The sequence below is a fragment of the Acomys minous genome, assembly GCF_964271855.1.
Source record: "Acomys minous genome assembly, chromosome: 6".
NCBI lineage: Eukaryota > Metazoa > Chordata > Mammalia > Rodentia > Muridae > Acomys > Acomys minous.
The window spans coordinates 95,734,812-95,752,429 of NC_140487.1; positions in this window are offsets into that span (position 1 = coordinate 95,734,812).

A 17,618-nucleotide genomic window follows, 5' to 3' on the forward strand; every position below is an offset into this window, starting at 1 on the left:
GAGATCAGACACCTGGAGAAACTCAGCCGCTGAAGGCACGGAGAAAGCAGCAGCACCTCAAGTGATGGCAGCTGCTGACAGGGCACTCCGGGGGAGGGGGGAGGGGAGAGGGGGGAGGCGTGTGTAACCGGAGCTAGTCTGTGAGCTCCAGTACCATCTTTGTGGCAATAATGTATAAACCAGCCATTTCCCCTGAGGCAGGGAGCTTTACATGGTTGCACACTGCCAGCTGGGGGCCAGAACTAGAAACTGGACCCCTTAGTATGAGTTTTGTTAAGGAAAAGTGTTTTTTGTTTTGTTTGCTTGGGTTTCAGTTTCGGTTTCTGTCTGTAGCCTTGGCTGTCCTGGAACTCATTCTGTGTAGACTAGGCTGGCCCCCGACTCAAGAGATCTTGCCTGTGCCTCTGCCTTCCGAAAGTTGGTGTAAACCCCTTAGGGCATGAGCAGGCCCCTCCCCCACGCCTCTCTAACTGTCAAACTGGCAGTTCCAGCCTCTAACTGTCACAAAGCCTATCTCCAGCCCCTCAGTGGGACCCTTCCCAGATTTATGCTAATTTTAGGTGTCGGGCTGAACAAAAACCCACCAATCCCTAAGCTTCCCCCAAGCTCAGGACTTGAAATCCTGCCAATCCTCACTCTGGAAATCTCTGCCCTAGAAAGCGCCACCCCCTAAAAATTCCTATAGAAAGGTTGTGTTTGCCCAGTTCTCTGCTGTCTTCACATAGGAGCAGAGGGAGCCCTCCAATAAATCAATCTCTCTCTCTCTCTCTCTCTCTCTCTCTCTCTCTCTCTCTCTCTGATTTGAGACAGGGTTTCTCTGTGTAGCCTCGGCTGTCTCACTTTGTAGACCAAGTTGGCCTCAAACTCACAGCGATCCACCTGCCTCTGCCTCCCGAGTGCTGGGATTAAAGGTGTGCGCCACCACTGCCTGGCCCAATAAATCTCTTTTACAAGATTTACTGCCTGGAGAGACTCTCTCATCAGAAGCAGCCCAGGAGAGACATGAGGGAGGGGAGCTCCTCATCTCCTCAAAGTTTGGGGATACCCCTCCCCGGGAGGTGCAGTGTCTCTGCTCAGGAGGCTTCCCCTCATAGCTGTGTGGTTCCTGGGTTCTCATGTCTCAAGATACCCTTGTGACACTGACCCACACCAGATCTGTGTGGTTCCTGCACTCCTGTGTCTCAGAGTACCCTTCCCTGGGGACACTGTCCAACCCCAGAGCTGGTATACCTTCCCAGGCCTTGGAGTTGTGGATTTCCTGGACACCTTCCCACCAGATCAGGAAGGCCAACAAACTGTATACAGATAACTACTCTTACATTTATCACATATAATAAGTTTATGCACTCATTTAGTACATGTGTGTTTAAACAACTTTTTAAAAAAATATTTGTTTATTATGTATACAGTGTTTTTACCTGCCAAATCTCTTCTAGATGGCTGTGAGCCACCATGTGGTTGCTGGGAACTGAACTCAGAACCTCTGAAAGAGCAGACAGTGCTCTTAACCTCTGAGCCATCTCTCCAGCCCCATTAAACAACTTTTTAAATACAGCAAACTGAGGCTGAGGATGTAGCTCAGGCAGTCAAGTACTTACCAGGTAGGTATGAGGCCCCGCGTTTGATTCCCAGTAGTGCCTAAGCTGGTGGTCATGGTGCCTGACTATAATCTCAGTATGCAGGGGGTGAAGACAGGGGAATCCAAAGTTCAAGGTCATCCTTGGTACACAGTGAGTTCCAGGTCAGCTTGGGACACTTGAGACCCTATCTTGAAAACTCATGAAAACAACAAGGACTAAGCTGGGTGCAGTGATGCCCGTCTGTAAGCCCAGCACTCAGGAGGCAGAGGCAGGAGGATCACAAGTTCAAGGCCAGTTCAGTCTACATAAGGAGTTCCAGGCCAGCCAAGGCTACATCATGAGAAAAATCTCAGAAAAATCTAAACCGGGGCTGGCAAGGCCACTCAGTCGGTAAAGTGATGGCTGCGAGAGCCTTGGAACCCATGGAAAGATAGAAGGAGAGAAATGACTCCACAAAATTGTCACCCACAATAGTAATATACAAAATTAAAAAGAAAAAAAAAACCAACAAAACACACCAATAAATAGCGCTCTACGGAATTTAAAGTAGACACAGACATAAAACAGATGACAAGACTTCTACAGAGGGCAGTAGGGAGAAACAGAAGTGAACAGTTGTAAAGCCCTTTATTGTTTGAGACATAAACAAAAATGCTAATCTAAAGTCGTGAGTCCAGCAGTAATATATTTTTAAAATATTGTTTGAATTGCAGAAAAGTTGAGGCGACAGTATGGCGAGCTCCCATGGGTCCACACTGAGTTTTCCTCCGTCACCACCTTGCGCTTTACCACATGTCTGTCATGGATTAATGAGCCAACATCAGCTCTTTTGAGACAGCATCTCACTGTGTAGTCCTGGTAGGCCCGGAACTTTTTATGTAGACCAGGCTGGTCTTGAACTCACAGAGATCCAATGGTCTCTGCCTCCTGAGTGCTGGGATTAAAGGCATGAGCCACCACAATAAAAAGCTTCAATATTGGCCCTTTACAAATATGTGTTTTGGGGCTAGAGAGATAGCTCAGTGGTTAAGAGCACTGCCTGCTCTTCCAAAAGGACCTGGGTTCAATTCCCAGCACCCACATGGCAGCTCACAACTGTCTGTAACTCCAAGATCTGACACTCCCACACGAACGGACATAAATTAAAATTAAATAAAATATTTTTTAAAATATGTGTTTTATCATTTTTATTATTTGCATATGTGTGAGTATATGTACTGGAGGTCCTGTATCTTTGGAGGTCAGAGGCATCGGATCCCCTGGAGCTGGAGCTACAAGTGGTTTTGAGCCGCATGACATAGGTGTTAGAAGCTGAACCTGGATCCTCAACAAAATCAGCAAGTGTTCCTAAGCATTGAGCCATTAGGTAGCCCAGTCTAGTTTTGAACTTTCCATGCATTTAAGAATGACCTTGAATTTCTGATCCTCCTGCCTCAGCATTGAAATTATAGGCATTGATACACTGGGTCTTTTTGTTTGTTTGTTCGTTTTGTTTTTTGTTTTTCCAGACAGGGCCTCTCTGTGTAGCCTTGGCTGTCCTGGACTTGCTTTGTAGACCAGGCTGGCCTCGAACTCACAGCGATCCACCTGCCTCTGCCTCCCGAGTGCTGGGATTAAAGGCCTGCGCCACCATGCCCGGCTTGATACACTGTTAGGTGAGTATTTTATCTTTATTTAATTCTTACCTAAGGACATTTCCAGTTCAGGACCTGAGCTAAGGTCCTCTGGTACATTTCCTTTGGTTTTTCTTGGCTATGGTAGCTTTTCAAGCTCCCCTCACTTTTACATCCTTAGCAGTCCTGAGAGCACTGGCGCTGTCCCTCAGCTCGGATTTGTCTGATATTTTTGTCAAGACTAGATTGGAATCATATGGACGTTTTTCCCCTGTGTGCACCAGACCTGGGTGATCTGTTTCTGAGGGGAAGATCAGTGTGTTAAAGTCTGATTTCATCACCGGCCATCAGGGCAACGTTATCACCCCACTTATGTCTGTTGACACTCACCTTGGTCCGAGGCAGTATTTGCTGGGTTTCTTCACTGTGAAATTATTCCCCTTCCTCTTTCCCTTATGGTATTCCTTTGAAAGAGTCATGATGGTCAGGCCGTACTTCAGTAAGTAGAGAGTTACATTGTGGCTCCTTGGGGGCACAGCGTCTACATCCATCATTTGGACCTGATGTGCAAGAGATATTTCTTTCCCATCGATGGCTCTACGTTTTTTTGTGGGTTTTTTTTGTTGTTGTTGTTGGTTTTTTTTTTTTTTTCGAGACAGAGTTTCTCTCTGTAGCCTTAGCTGTCCTGGACTTGCTTTGTAGACCAGGCTGGCTTTGAATTCACAGCGATTCACCTGCCTCTGCCTCCTGAGTGCTGGGATTAAAGGCGTGAGTCACTGAGCCCAACTTCTGCTTACTCATTTCTATTGTGATGGTTTCTTTCTTTCTTTCTTTCTTTTATTTTATTTTTATATTTCGGGGGGGGGGGTTCGAGACAGGGTCTCTCTGTGTAGCCTTGGCTGTCCTGGACTCACTTTGCAGACCAGGCTGGCCTTGAACTCACAGTGATCAGCCTGCCTCTGCCTCCCGAGTGCTGGGATTAAAGGTGTGGGCCACCACTGCCTGGCATGATTGTCTCTTTTATACCTGGGCTTATAACTCTGCAGCCCAGGCTGGCCAGCCCTTTATCTCAGTGTCCCAAGTACTGAGATGAGAGGTGTGGAGAGCCATGTCTCTGTCCCTCCTCCCTTCCCCCCCACCCTGTTCCCTCCACCCCCCCACACCCCGAGTGCTGAGATTAGTACTAGGCAGCCTTCCACCCAGCACAGCTTTTCTTGTTTGTTTCTCTGCTTGTTCTTTTGAGTTTTGGAGACCGGGTCTCACATGTCCCAGGTCATCCATTATTGGCAGAGCCTTATTTCCTTTGAGAGTGGCACTAGATGTGGGCACTAACACTGATGTGCCATTTCTTCTAGATGCTTAGGTGACAGAATAAGAAAAAAATATATATATGTACTGTAGCTTATGTTTACACATATGAATGCATATGTCAGGTATGTGTGTTCATATATATAACCATCTATGTCTATAGAAACCACTGACTAGAGGCCGGGTGGTGGTGCATGCCTCCTTTAATCCCAGCACTTAGGAGGCAGTTGGATTTAGTTAATACCTGAGAAATCAAGCACCCTTTTGGGCACACCCAGAGATAGTTGCCGTGCTGGGCAGCAACTGGAAAGGAATGATCGCTCTGGAATGTGGGCAATACAGTCCAACAGCACGGGGCCAGGCTAGGACACAGGTAGATGCAGCGGCCCTCGGCACAGGCGTTTTCTCTCTCTCTCTCTCTCTCTCTCTCTCTCTCTCTCTCTGCTTCCCACTCACCACAAGGTGAACCCTTGGCTTCCCTGAATTCTTCTTCCATGATGTTCAGTCTCATCTCAGGCCCACAGTGTTGCCAGCTGACCAGCTACTGTAATATATGACCTCGCGAGCCAAAATAAACGTTCTCTAGAAAGCAGTTTCTCCCCCTACCCCCCCCCACCCCGCCACCACCCCCGCCCCCTGCAGCCATCTCAGGTTTTTGTCAGTGCAGTAAAAAGTTTGATTAACACAATAGAGGGATCAATGGAATAATGAAAACCAGCCTGTCCCAAAGAAGACAGGGGCAGAAAGTTGGACAAATAACTAGCAAAATTAGGCAAGACGAAAAGAAAGCAAAGAGCAAGGCGGTGGCAGTCCAAAATGTAAGAGGGATGAACAGTAAGTGTGTTAAAAAAAAAAAAAAGCCGGGCGTGGTGGTGTATGCCTTTAATCCCAGCACTCGGGAGGCAGAGGCAGGCGGATCGCTGTGAGTTCGAGGCCAGCCTGGTCTACAAAGTGAGTCCAGAATGGCCAAGGCTACACAGAGAAACCCTGTCTCGAAAAACCAAAAAAAACAAAAACAAAAAAACAAAAAAAAAAAAACCAAACAAACAACAAAAACAAACAAAGACAGTCCACGGCTCTCTATTTACCCTCTCCATCCAATTCTAGCCTCTTCCGTCTCCTGCTCTCTGCCTAGGCCTGTTGACCTGCATGGCCTGGGCCAAAGCCACTCCTTCCCTGGGACTCCTCTCTAGGCTCAGCCGTACAGATTCACACACACAGCCCACGTGGGCTGGCTGTGCCTTCTGACCAAACTCACTGCTTCCTTGTAATTGGTTGGCTCTACAGACATTTCCATGTTTATTTAAAAAAAACTGTTCACTCTCTTCATCCCTTCAGGCCTAGCAGTATTGACAGTGCTGTGGCTATTAGCTCCGAGTCACTGCGCTATCTCTTGTCGGTTCCCTGTGTCCTGTGCAAGCCTTCATAAACAGTCCCTGCAGAAAACCTTCCAGGAGTTGTTTTAATTTCTACGCTGTATCATCTTTCCTCCTGTTTGGACTCACACTGAGGTAAAACTTGTGGAATGTGGAAACAGTCCTTCAGGACCGGATTCTGGAACACGGTGGCTGCGTGTTTGAGGGAGGCGGCGCTACGGGTGGGCAACGGGTAGGAAGTGGGTCCCCTGCCGTGTGTATGTAGCACACCGCCACAACGCTGCTTAGCAGTGGTGGGCGCATGGGATGACAGGCAGCTGAGGGAGAGAGCCTCACAGGACCAGCACTCACCGGCTCTGGCAACCAGCGCGGTTATGGAACAATAGTACCTAAAGAATTCTTCTCATCCCCCTTTGACGTTTAACATGGGGGAAAGTTGCCATGGAAAGAAAGAAAAGAAAAGAAAAGAAAAGAAGAAGAAGTAAAGTCTAGAATGATCCAATGGCATCTCTAAAGGACGCCTTGGTTTCTGGTGATTGCAGGGTAGATACGTATGCCTGCAAACCAAAGGTAGGGGCTGATTGTCTGGGCTGTGGCTTTGCAGCGTCTGGTAAATAAATAGCCCCAGGAAGTCTCTTACATCATGACAAGGTTATTGTGGGAGGAGGAGTGGGACTCTGAGTTATGGGGAGGCAATACAGGATGCTCCCAAGAAAGATGTGAAGATGTAGTGGGGCTGAAGACTTTCTATTGATGGAACCAGCTCTCCTCGGGATAAGAGCCGTATGCTAACTGTACCCAACACAGTTCCTAAGACGCCGAGCCTTCCTCTCCTCATATTCCGTCCCTTTATTTCTTTTCACTCTCAGGACCACACTGAGGACCAAGTGTAGAACTACACGGTGTGTTTCAAAAGAGACTGACAGTGTACTTAAAGTGTTTCAATCCCGGGCCGAGGAGAGGCCTCCATTGGCTAAATGCCTGCACACAAACACGAAGACCTGAGTTTGGGTCTCCGCCACCCATGCTAGCACCCTGTGTCTGTAACCCCCGGGGCTTTGGGGGACAGAGACAGACAGGCCCCTGGGGTTTTTGGCCAGCCAGCTGGCTGACCAGATGAGCTCCAGGCTCAGTGAGAGAGACCTTGTCTCAAGCATAAGGTCAGTGAGAGGACTCATCAGGGAAAGATGCATTTGATGACCTGAGTCTGATTCCGTGAACCCAAGTGGTCAAAGGACAAACTCTATTTGTTTGTTTTTTGAGACAGGGTTTCTCTGTGTAGCCCTGGCTGTCCTGGACTCACTTTGTAGACCAGGCTGGCCTCGAACTCACAGCGATCAGCCTGCCTCTGCCTCCCGAGTGCTGGGATTAAAGGTGTGGGTCACCACTGCCTGGCTGAAAGGACAAACTTTTGCTGTTAGCTTAATTAATGTTTATTATTAGGCTTATAATTATTATGGTGGTAATATCTAACCTGCCATCATAATCAATAAGACACAGACACCTGCTGCATTTTAGAATAAGTCTTTTTTTACCTAGGGCTGGGCAGATACTAACCCCCTAAACTACCTGTCAGCATCGTCATCTTCTATCCCACGCCATCTGTTCTAACAAATCCTGTCTGGGCTACTTCCCATCCATAATCCCAAAACACTTGCTAAGGTTGTTCATCTGGGCCATTTCTTTCCATGTGGAACTTCAGAGTTCCTCCCCCTGGGCCCACATGGCTCTTTTTTTATTTTTATTTTTTAATCCCATGGTGATTCTCCTTTCTCCTCGGGTCCTGTCTGCTTTTCCTTCCCAAGATCCTCTCTGTCCTGAAAGCCTGAGAACCTTCACCACGCCTACTTTCCTCCCAACCCTGGCCGGGTTTTGGCTTTCTTTCTCAGTCAAACAGGGAGGCAAGGTTAAATGACAATACTTGGGGTACAGTCTGCAGTAAGAATCTGGGGAGGGGGCAACAATTAACAAATACAAAGCACCAGACCACTCTCCAACAACAAACCATTTCCTGTAAGTTTTCTTCTGACTTCCACATATGCCCCATGGCATGGACACACTCCACACTAAACCAAAAACTACATGCAATTTTAAAATGTGAGAGTGGGCTGGGTGTGGTGGCATACACCTTTTAATCCCAGATCTAGGAAAACAGAGGCAGGCAGATCACTGTGAGTTCGAGGCCAGCCTGGTCTACAAAAACGAGTCCAGGACAGCCAGGGCTGTTATACAGAAAAAGCCTGTCTCAACAAACAAACAAACAAACAAAAGTAAGAGTGACTGAGGAAGACATCCAACATCACCCTTTGGTCTTCACATATACACACATGCACATACACCACTCACAGGCACACAGACACACAGACACACAGACACACACAGGTACACATACACACACAGATAGAGACACACAGACACCAGGTGTATTATCAAGTACCTAATGCAAACACTGTGTGTGTGTGTGTGTGTGTGTGTGTGTGTGTGTGTGTGTGTGTGTGTGATGTTTGACAGCTGGCTCTCCACGTGTAGTCCCTGTCAAGTGTCAAGTGTCAAGTGTCACTTAAGATCTTTTATACGTGCAGAGTCTCAGGTCCTCATTGGTGCTATGGCCTCTGAAACTGAGGGAGTGGTGCCCAGAAATCTACATTTGAACAAACAGCTGATTCTGGTTCATACAAAACTTTGAGAACCACAGACACAATCGATTGATCTACTTTCTTTCCCATTTTCTCGAGTCTTTAGATATCACTTCTTCTCCCTCACTATGGAGCACATTGGCCCCCGCAGTCAGAAAGACTGACTAGAACTGGCTAGAAAAAGCAGAACTTTGGGTCCATCCTAGACTTGCTGAACAAATATTCTTTTAAAATATCTCCCCAGGGGATCCAAGCGTGTGTGTGTGTGTGTGTGTGTGTGTGTGTGTGTGTGTGTGTTTTCCAAAGTTGGAAAAGCCCTGCCCACCTGCAGTGGCCCGCAAACTTCAGGACGTGTTAGAACCACCACACTTTGGGAGCCACTGTGCTGGGTAAACCCACCCCAGCTCTCTCACCACAGCCCCAGGAGGAGGAGAAGGGCATGATCCCGGCACAAAAGCAGCCATTGGAAATGCAGGTGGGGAATCCTAGGATTCGGGGTGATCACTAACGTGGGCCCTGCTACAGCTCGGTGTCATTTTGTTGTTTACCTCTTGTATTAGTTTCTGATGTTATCTAATAAACAACCACACATCTAGCACTAAAGGCAACAGATGGCTGGGCATGGTGGCACATGCCTTTAATCCTGGCAGTGATGCGGCAGAGGCAGGTGGATCGCTGTGAGTGAGGCCAGCCTAATCTACAAAAGCGAGTCCAGGACAGCCAAGGTTACACAGAGAAATTCTATCTGGAAAAACAAACAAACAAACAAATAAAACAAAAATAAAAGCAGCAGGCAACTGCTATCTTCTAGTTGTGCACACCAGAAGACCAGATATGGCAGAGATGTCTGGATTCTCTGCCCAGGGTCTCAAAAGACCGAATAACCAGTCAATCGTCAACCAACCGATCAAGGCTGCGGGTGAGCTGCTCGCCCATTCTGAGCTCAGCATCTTCATCCAAGCTCAACCAGTGACGCTGGATTCAATTCCTTGTGCCTAAGAGGCTGAGTTCCTCGGTCTTGGCTGGTTCTGAGCCAGCACTTAGATTCTGCCCACATTCCTGGCTCCTCTGTCTTCACAGCCATCAACGATGGGAGACCTGTTCCTGGGGATGCTCCGGCTGCCTGGAGGGATTTACCTGTTTACCTTGGACGTGCCATGTTCATCTTCCTGAAACTGATTTGAGACCTTTCTTATGTTGGCAAAAGTCCCTTCCCTGAGGCTTCTTGGTTAGTGCTTGACTGAACAACTGAGAGGTGGTGCCGCCATTTGGGGGAGCAGAGGTTGGGGGATACACTCCCAGAGCCCTACCTGCCATATCTTTCCTCGCAGTTACACATGTCCTTGTTTGAGGATCAAGCATTTCTAGGTGAGGTTCCAGGAGTGGCTCTGCAATACTGAGGGTGTCTGCTAAAATGGTAGATGGGGGACATGTGGGTCTCTTTCAACGAAGGGTGCGTACAGACAGAGGTAAGAGGAAAACTCTGTGCACACCAGATACAGTCTGTCTAGGCCTCCAGAATTAAAAATATGCGGTCTAGACAGTGGTGGTGCACATCTTTAATCCTAGCACTAGGGAGGTAGGGAGGCAGAGGCAGGTGCATGTGTGTGAGTTTGAGGCCAGCTTGGTCTACAAAGAGAGTTCCAGGGCAGCTAGGGATGTTACACACACACACACACACACACACACACACACACACACACACACACACAAACACACACACCACCACCAAAACCAAAAAAACAAACCAACCAACCAAAACAAAGCAACAACCCTGTTTCAAACCCCTCCAAAACAAAAAACAAACAAAAAACAGGTGTGTGTGTGTGTGTGTGTGTGTGTGTGTGTGTGTGTGTGTGTGTGTGTGAACACATGTGAGTGCAGGTGCCTATGAAATCTAGAAGACAGTGTCAGATCCCCTTGGAGCTGGAGTTATAGGTGGTTGTGAGGGACACATCGTGGATGCTAGGAACAAAACTCAGGTCCTAGGCAAGATCAGAAAGTGCTTTACCGGGACCCATCTATGGGCTTTCTTTTCTTTTCTTTTCTTTTCTTTCTTTCTTTCTTTCTTTCTTTCTTCCTTTCTTCCTTTCTTTCCTTCTCTCAGTGGGCTTTCTTAACCTCTGCTCTATTTGGCTACCTAACTGGGAGCCAAGCCTGGGATCAGAGGAGAATGAAGGAACTAGTATAGTTCAGAGTCACACTCGAAAGGTCTGAGGCTTGGTGGTCTTGACATTATTGTCCTGTTAGCTTCTCACTGACTAGGATCTTTGAGAAAGAGAGGACCAGGACGTGTTTGGGACCTACTGTACAATAGTGACATAATTTCCCCTTAATAGGCAGGATCTGTGAGCCCAGGTCAGAACCATACTTTCTCTGTGTCCTTTCCCAGGTTTCCTCCCTGTAGGCTTGCCTTAAGCCACCTGTGTCCTTAGCCTGAGGGACTCTTGTCCTCTTTCCTATCCACAGAGGATTTTTTTTCTCCTGGATTTCAATACTGCCTTTGGCACCTTTTAGGCCTGGAGGCCCTAGGTTGCTACAGTATCTCCCGTATACTCCCTGCCTCCTGCCTAACCCTTCACAAATAGTCCCATTATGAAACCTCGGGAATGATCCTAATTTGAATATGCCATCTGTTTTCTGTTTGGGTTCTGACTGCTACCAGAACCGATCAGGAGATAGACACAGGGCCACGCCAGATGGAGATACAAATATTACTTTTATTACCATCAAAACTGACACTGGACAATATGGCTTAGGTCTGGTAGTAAACGTGCTTGCTGACATGTCACTCTGGGGTCAGCCCTGAGAGGCCTTGTCCCTGTGACACCTGTGGTGTGAAGAAATGACATAGGATTCACATTTCTCATTGGGGAAAGACTCAAGTGAGTGGCGCAACTATGCTCTCTGCAAAGATTTGCTTGTTTTATGTGTAGGAGTGTTTTGCCTGAATGTATATAGGGGTACCCACATACACTTATGTACCCACGGAGGCCAGAAGAGGACACTGGATCCCCCAGAACTGGAGATGGTTGTGAGCCACCATGTGGGTACTGGGAACGAACCTGGGTCCTCTGCGAGAACAACCAAGTCCTTGTGCCCATTGAGCCGTAGCTCCAGCCTTGCAACTCTACGCTGCAGTTACCCGCAGCCAGCTGAGTCAGCCCCAGGGAAGACCAAGGAAGGGACACGGGGACCAAGTTTTATTCTGGAAGGACTCTGCTAGATAGATAGTTTTATGTCAACTTGATACAAGCTAGAGTCACAGGAGAGGAGGGAGCCTCATTGAGAAAATGCCTCTTGGAAGATTGGGCTTTAGGGACTGGAGAGACGGCTCAGTGGTTAAGAGCCCTGTCTGCTCTTCCAAAGGACCCGGGTTCAATTCCCAGCTCCCACATGGCAGCTCACAACTGTCTGTAATTCCAGTTCCAAGGGATCTGACACTGATGCATATAAAATAAAGCTTAATAAATTATTATTTTTTTAAAAAAAAGATTGGGCTGTTGGCAAGCCTATAGAGCATTTTCTTAATTAATGATTGATGAAGGAGGGCTCAGCCCACTGTGGGTGGTGCCATTCCTAGGCTGGCTGTCCTGAATTCTATAGGAAAGCAGGCTGAGAAAATCAGGGAGAACAAGCCAGTAAGCAGCACCCCTCCCATAGCCTCTGCACCAGCCCCTGCCTCCAGGTTCCTGTCCTGCTTGAGGTCCTGTCCTGACTTCCTTCAGTGATGGACCACGATGTGGAAGTGTAAGCCAAGTAAATCCTCTTCTGCCCAAGTTGCTTTTGGTCATGATGTTTCACCACAGCAATAGAACCCAAACCATGACAGACTCTTTCCACAGAAGGACACGACAGCAGTAGCAGCAGCAGCAGCAGCAGCATCTTGAACAGTGCATGGCACTTCAAAAATTAAACAGCAGCCCTACTGTTGACGGTGGTTCCAGCGTGTGGGAGGCTGAGGGAGGACCATCAGGAGTTCAAGACCAGCTTGATTATTTATAACAAGACTCTGTCAGAAAACAAACAAGATGTGTGTTAGAAAAAGCAAAAACAGGGGCCGGAGAGATGGCTCAGTGGAGAAGAGCACTGTCTGCTTTTCCAGAGGCCCTGAGTTCAATTCCCAGCAACCAAATGGCTCACAACCATCTATTACTGGGATCTGATGCCCTCTTCTTCCACGCAGGTGCACACGCAGATAGAGCGCTCATATACATAAAACAAATAAGTAAATATTTTTTAAAAGGCTCTTAAATATTCAGATTCTCTATGACTTAGACAAGTGATTTGCTTAATTAGAACACGAAGAAAAGTAGACAAAAAACTAGAAGAGAATATTTCACATAAAAGGAATTAAGTTTGTTTGTTTTGTTTTGCAATTCTGGAAACAAACCCGGGGTCTTACACATGCTAGGCTAACACTCTACATTCAAGCCATGAAAATAAAACATTAGTGACTAAAAAAAAAAAAAAAAAAAAAAAAAAGTGGAATGGTGCAGTTATTCAACTGCAGTAATAGACAGAGACTTGACTTAAAAATTTTTTTGAGAAGAGGTGGGAGACGGTTCAGCCCGTAACCTAGCACCCACATAAAAGTTAGAACATCTATAGTCCCAGGGCTGGGGAGATGGAAACAGGAAGATCTCTGGGGCGTGTTAGCTACTAGCAGAATCTAGGAACTTCAAGTTTAGTGAGAGACTCTGTTTCAAAATACTCGGTGGAGGGGCCAGAGAGATGGCTCAGTGGTTAAGAGCACTGGCTGCTCTCCCAGAGGACCTAGGTTGGATTCCCAACACCCATATGAGAGCTCACAAACATCTGCAACTCTAGCACCAGGGGACCCTCTTCTGCTCATTGCAGGCTCCACAGACATACATGCAGGCAAAACACCCGTAAACATAAAATTAACACAATCTAATAGAAGACATGCCCCTTTAACCCAGCACTTAGGAGGCAGAGCAGACAGGTCTGAGTTGAAGGCTAGCCTGGTCTACAAAATGGGTTCTGGGACAGCCTGGCCTACATGGTCTTGAAAAACTAAACAAACAAACAAAAAAACTCAACCGACTTAAAAACATTATACCTGTATCTTTTATTTATTTATTTATTTTTTGGAGTTTGTTCTGGTCCTTTTTTTAAAAAAAAGATTTATTTATTATGTATACAGTATGCATCAGATCACATTATACATGGTTGTGAGCCACCATATGGTTGCTGGGAATTGAACTCAGGACCTCTCGAAGAACAGTCAGTGCTCTTAACCGCCGAGCCATCTCTCAGGGCCTATACCTGTATCTTATGTTAAAAACCATGTGTGCTCGGGAGGTATCGCTGAGTTTAGAGTTTGCAATTAGTTAACGATCCATTAGGCTGCCAAGAGCCTTTGTTTGTTATTGAGCATGCATATGCAAGAGAGGGAAGGAAGGCTTTGCTGGATGCGAGCCAGCCACCCAATAACAGATTAGAAAGCAAGGATAAAGGGGCAGTTACAGGAACCCCCCTTTGAAAGAGGAACATGTGCAACACGGAACAGCAAATATTGTACTATTCTTCCGAGAATATAGATAATTGCTTATGCAAGTGCAAATTTTGTAAAGTGATTCGATTCCGGTTTGTATAATGATGCTATTATTCAATGTACGGTGTGTGAGAGATTATTCTGTTTAAACGTGCTGACATTTTAGTTTACAGGGTCCCAAATGTAGATGTATCATGGATATTCCTGTATAAATGCTTACGTACAATAGCAGTCTATGAAAGAAAAAAAAATTTTTTTTTTTTACCCAAGATTTCCGTTCCTTTCTGACGGCCGCGACAAGCTGTCGTGAGCTCGTGTGATATGGACTATTGCTGGCAGAATTGAGTATAGTCAGAAAGTTAAATCCTGAGGAGTTAGAAATGCAGGCTCAATGGCTCAAAAAATAATAGCAGAGTGACAAGTGACGGGAGAGATTCTGAAACGGAGGCAGCTGTAACTGAACACATGGCTGGGCGTGGAAATCTACAGCATGATGTATAGGCCCTGGCTTGAGGATATCGTATAAAATGATAGGAAACCAACAGCTCAGATAAAGAAAGCTGAAGAGAAACGAAAATGTTCTTGTACAGGGCAAGATAATAAAAAACTTAATGAGGAGAGTGAACTAAACACCCTGACATCGTCTGTGACTTTGAAAGACAAAGATCCCCTGTTAGACACTGGCCTCTTTGCATCCCTGTGGGGCCATCCAGCCGTCCACTGCTAGTTAGGAGAACTATACCGATTCACGAAATGATATAAATACGTAACCCCAGTGCCCCAAGGTCAGGTCTTTACACATAGAAGAAAAAGCTTCCTTGGGGCTCACAGTTCCAGAGGGTTAGAGTCCACGCCCATCATGATGAGGAGCACAGAATAGGCAGGCATGGCGCTGGAGCAGTAGCTGAGGGTTCACATCTTTTTGTTGTTGTTGTTTTGTTTTGTTTTTCGAAACAAGGTCTCTCTGTGTAGCCTTGGCTGTCCTGAACTTGCTTTGTAGACCAGGCTGGCCTCGAACTCACAGCGATCTCCCTACCATTGCCTCCCGAGTACTGGGATCAAAGGCAGGCACCACAACACCTGGCTCCTTTTTTTTTTTTTAAAGATTTATTTATTTATTATGTATACAGTGGTTTGCTTGCATGTGTGCCTGCACGCCAGAAGAGAGTACCAGATCTCATTATAGATAGTTATGAGCCACCATGTGGTTGCTGGGAATTGAACTCAGGACCTTTGGAAGAGCAGCAAGTGCTCTTAACCTCTGAGCCGTCTCTCCAGCCCTGAGGGCTCTCACATCTTGATCCAAAAGAATGGGTCAGAGAGAGGGACACTGGGAATCCCTTGAATCTTTTGAAGCCTCAAAGCCAGTTTCCAGTGACACAGCTCCTCCAACAAGGCCACACCTCCTAATCCTTTCCAAACAGATCCACCAACTGGGGCCCATGTATTCAGATATATGGATCTACAGGGGGGGGGATGTGTGTGTGTGGGCGGGGGTTGGGGGAGAGATGGTGCTCATTCAAAACGCCATAATGTTGCTTTTTACTGAGAGACTCAATTTTTTTTTTTAATTGAAGTGTGCACAGTGCTGGAGGCTGGGAGGGTAAACAGCAGGTTAATTCTTGGAAATCTTGATTATTGTGGAAAACATTAAGAGGAAACAAAGGCAGCCTGGTTGGTTCCTTAGCAGAGGCGTTAGGTGACAAACATAGTACTTCTCTTTGTTTTTCTTTGCCTCTTCTCACTGACATCAGAGTTAGTCTCCTGGGCTGACTAATCTCCACAAGTGTAGTTTTTCTAAAAAGGAGACGAGAGGGAACAGAGTTTTGGATGGGCAACCAAATCTGTAACAGATATTATACTGGCCCAACCTGGGTCAGGAGAGTAAATTACTGCGACACCTATGCATGCCTTCGGGTGACAGATCAAAGTGATAGACAGTAGTAGTTCCCACAAAGACTCGAACTTGTCCTCCTAAATTCCTCTGCTACCTAGCAATTGCTGCTAACACGTTATCTCCAAACTCAGAGTTTCCTAGGGTGAGGAAACCAGGTTGTTAGGTGGCTCTCTCCCACCTAGTGTCTCTTAGAAGGCTCTCCTCTAGCTGTCAGCCATACTGTCACTCAAGGTTCACTAGGGGAGGCTCTGTTTTATGCTCATCCTTGTGGCTCTTGGCCACCTTTAGACCCTCGCCAGCTCTGAACCAGTGTGTTAGTTTGGACTGGGCCATGGTTTGTATTTTACATGTCTCCCCAAGGCCTATGGGGTGCATGCTTGTACCAGTGGCTCCATTGGGAGGTGGTGGAATCTTTAAGAGGTGGGGCCACATGAGAGGTCTTCAGAGACTGGGGGTGTGTGCTCTTAATGGTGATTATAGGACCCCCAACTCCTCCTCTCTCTTTCACTTGCTGGCTGTGGGGTGAACAGTTTTGTTCTGTTGTGAGCATCCACTAAAATTGTGCTGCTTTGCCACAAACCCTGTTAGGCACAACCAAGCATGGACCAATGCCTCTGAAACCATGAGCCATATGTGTGTGTAAGAGTGTGTGTGCATGTGTATATATGTGTCTGTGTGTCTGTCTGTATGTGTGTCTATGTGAGCGTGTCTGTGTTTGTGTGTGCATGTGTGTTGATGTGTGTGTGTTCTGAGACAGTGTTTCACTGTGTAGTTCTGGCTATCCTGGAACTCTGAGTAGACCAGGCTGGCCTGAAACTCTGAGATGTGCCTGCCTCTGCCTCCTGAGTTACGGGACTAAGGGCGTGCACTGCACACACATCTTCCTTCCTTGTATGCCTCTCTGTGCCTTGGCTTCCATGAGGTGAGCGGCCTTTGCTCTGCACTCCTGTTGTCATAATATTCTGCCTTGCCTCTAGCACAAAGCAATGGGTCTGGTTGACTTTAGACAGAAACCTTTGCAAGCGTGAGAACAAAGTCTTGTCTCCTTTCTGTTGCTTTGCTCAGGTGTTTGTCACACAGATAAAATATCTGACACAGAACTTCAACATGTGAAGGGGTGAAGGTGATATATTTATAGTTATAAATGACTATAGACATAATTATAAAGACTATAGACACCAGAGCTTCTTTTTTGTTGTTGTTGTTGTTTGTTTTTTTGTTTTTTGTTTTTTGTTTTTCGAGACAGGGTTTCTCTGTGTAGCCTTGGTTGCCCTGGACTCGCTTTGTAGACCAGGCTGGCCTCGAACTCACAGCGATCCGCCTGCCTCTGCCTCCCAAGTACTGGGATTAAAGGCGTGCGCCACCAAGCCCAGCTGTTTGTTTTTTGTGACGAGGTTTTTCTGTGTAGCCTTGGCTGTCCTGGACTAGCTCTGTAGACCAGGCTGGCCTCCAACTCACAGCGATCTGCCTGCCTCTGCCTCCCTAGTGCTGGGATTTAAGGTGTGCACCACCATGCCCAGCTGACATCAGAGTTTCTAACATGTACGTTTTTCTACAGGGCACTTCACAATATGGCAGCTGGTTTCCCTAAGAGCAAGTGAGCAAGACCCCAAGATAAAAGCCACAGCTCTTTTGTAAGTCACTTTCCAAGGTGTGTGCCATCATCCTAAGTTTTCAGAAGTGAGTCATG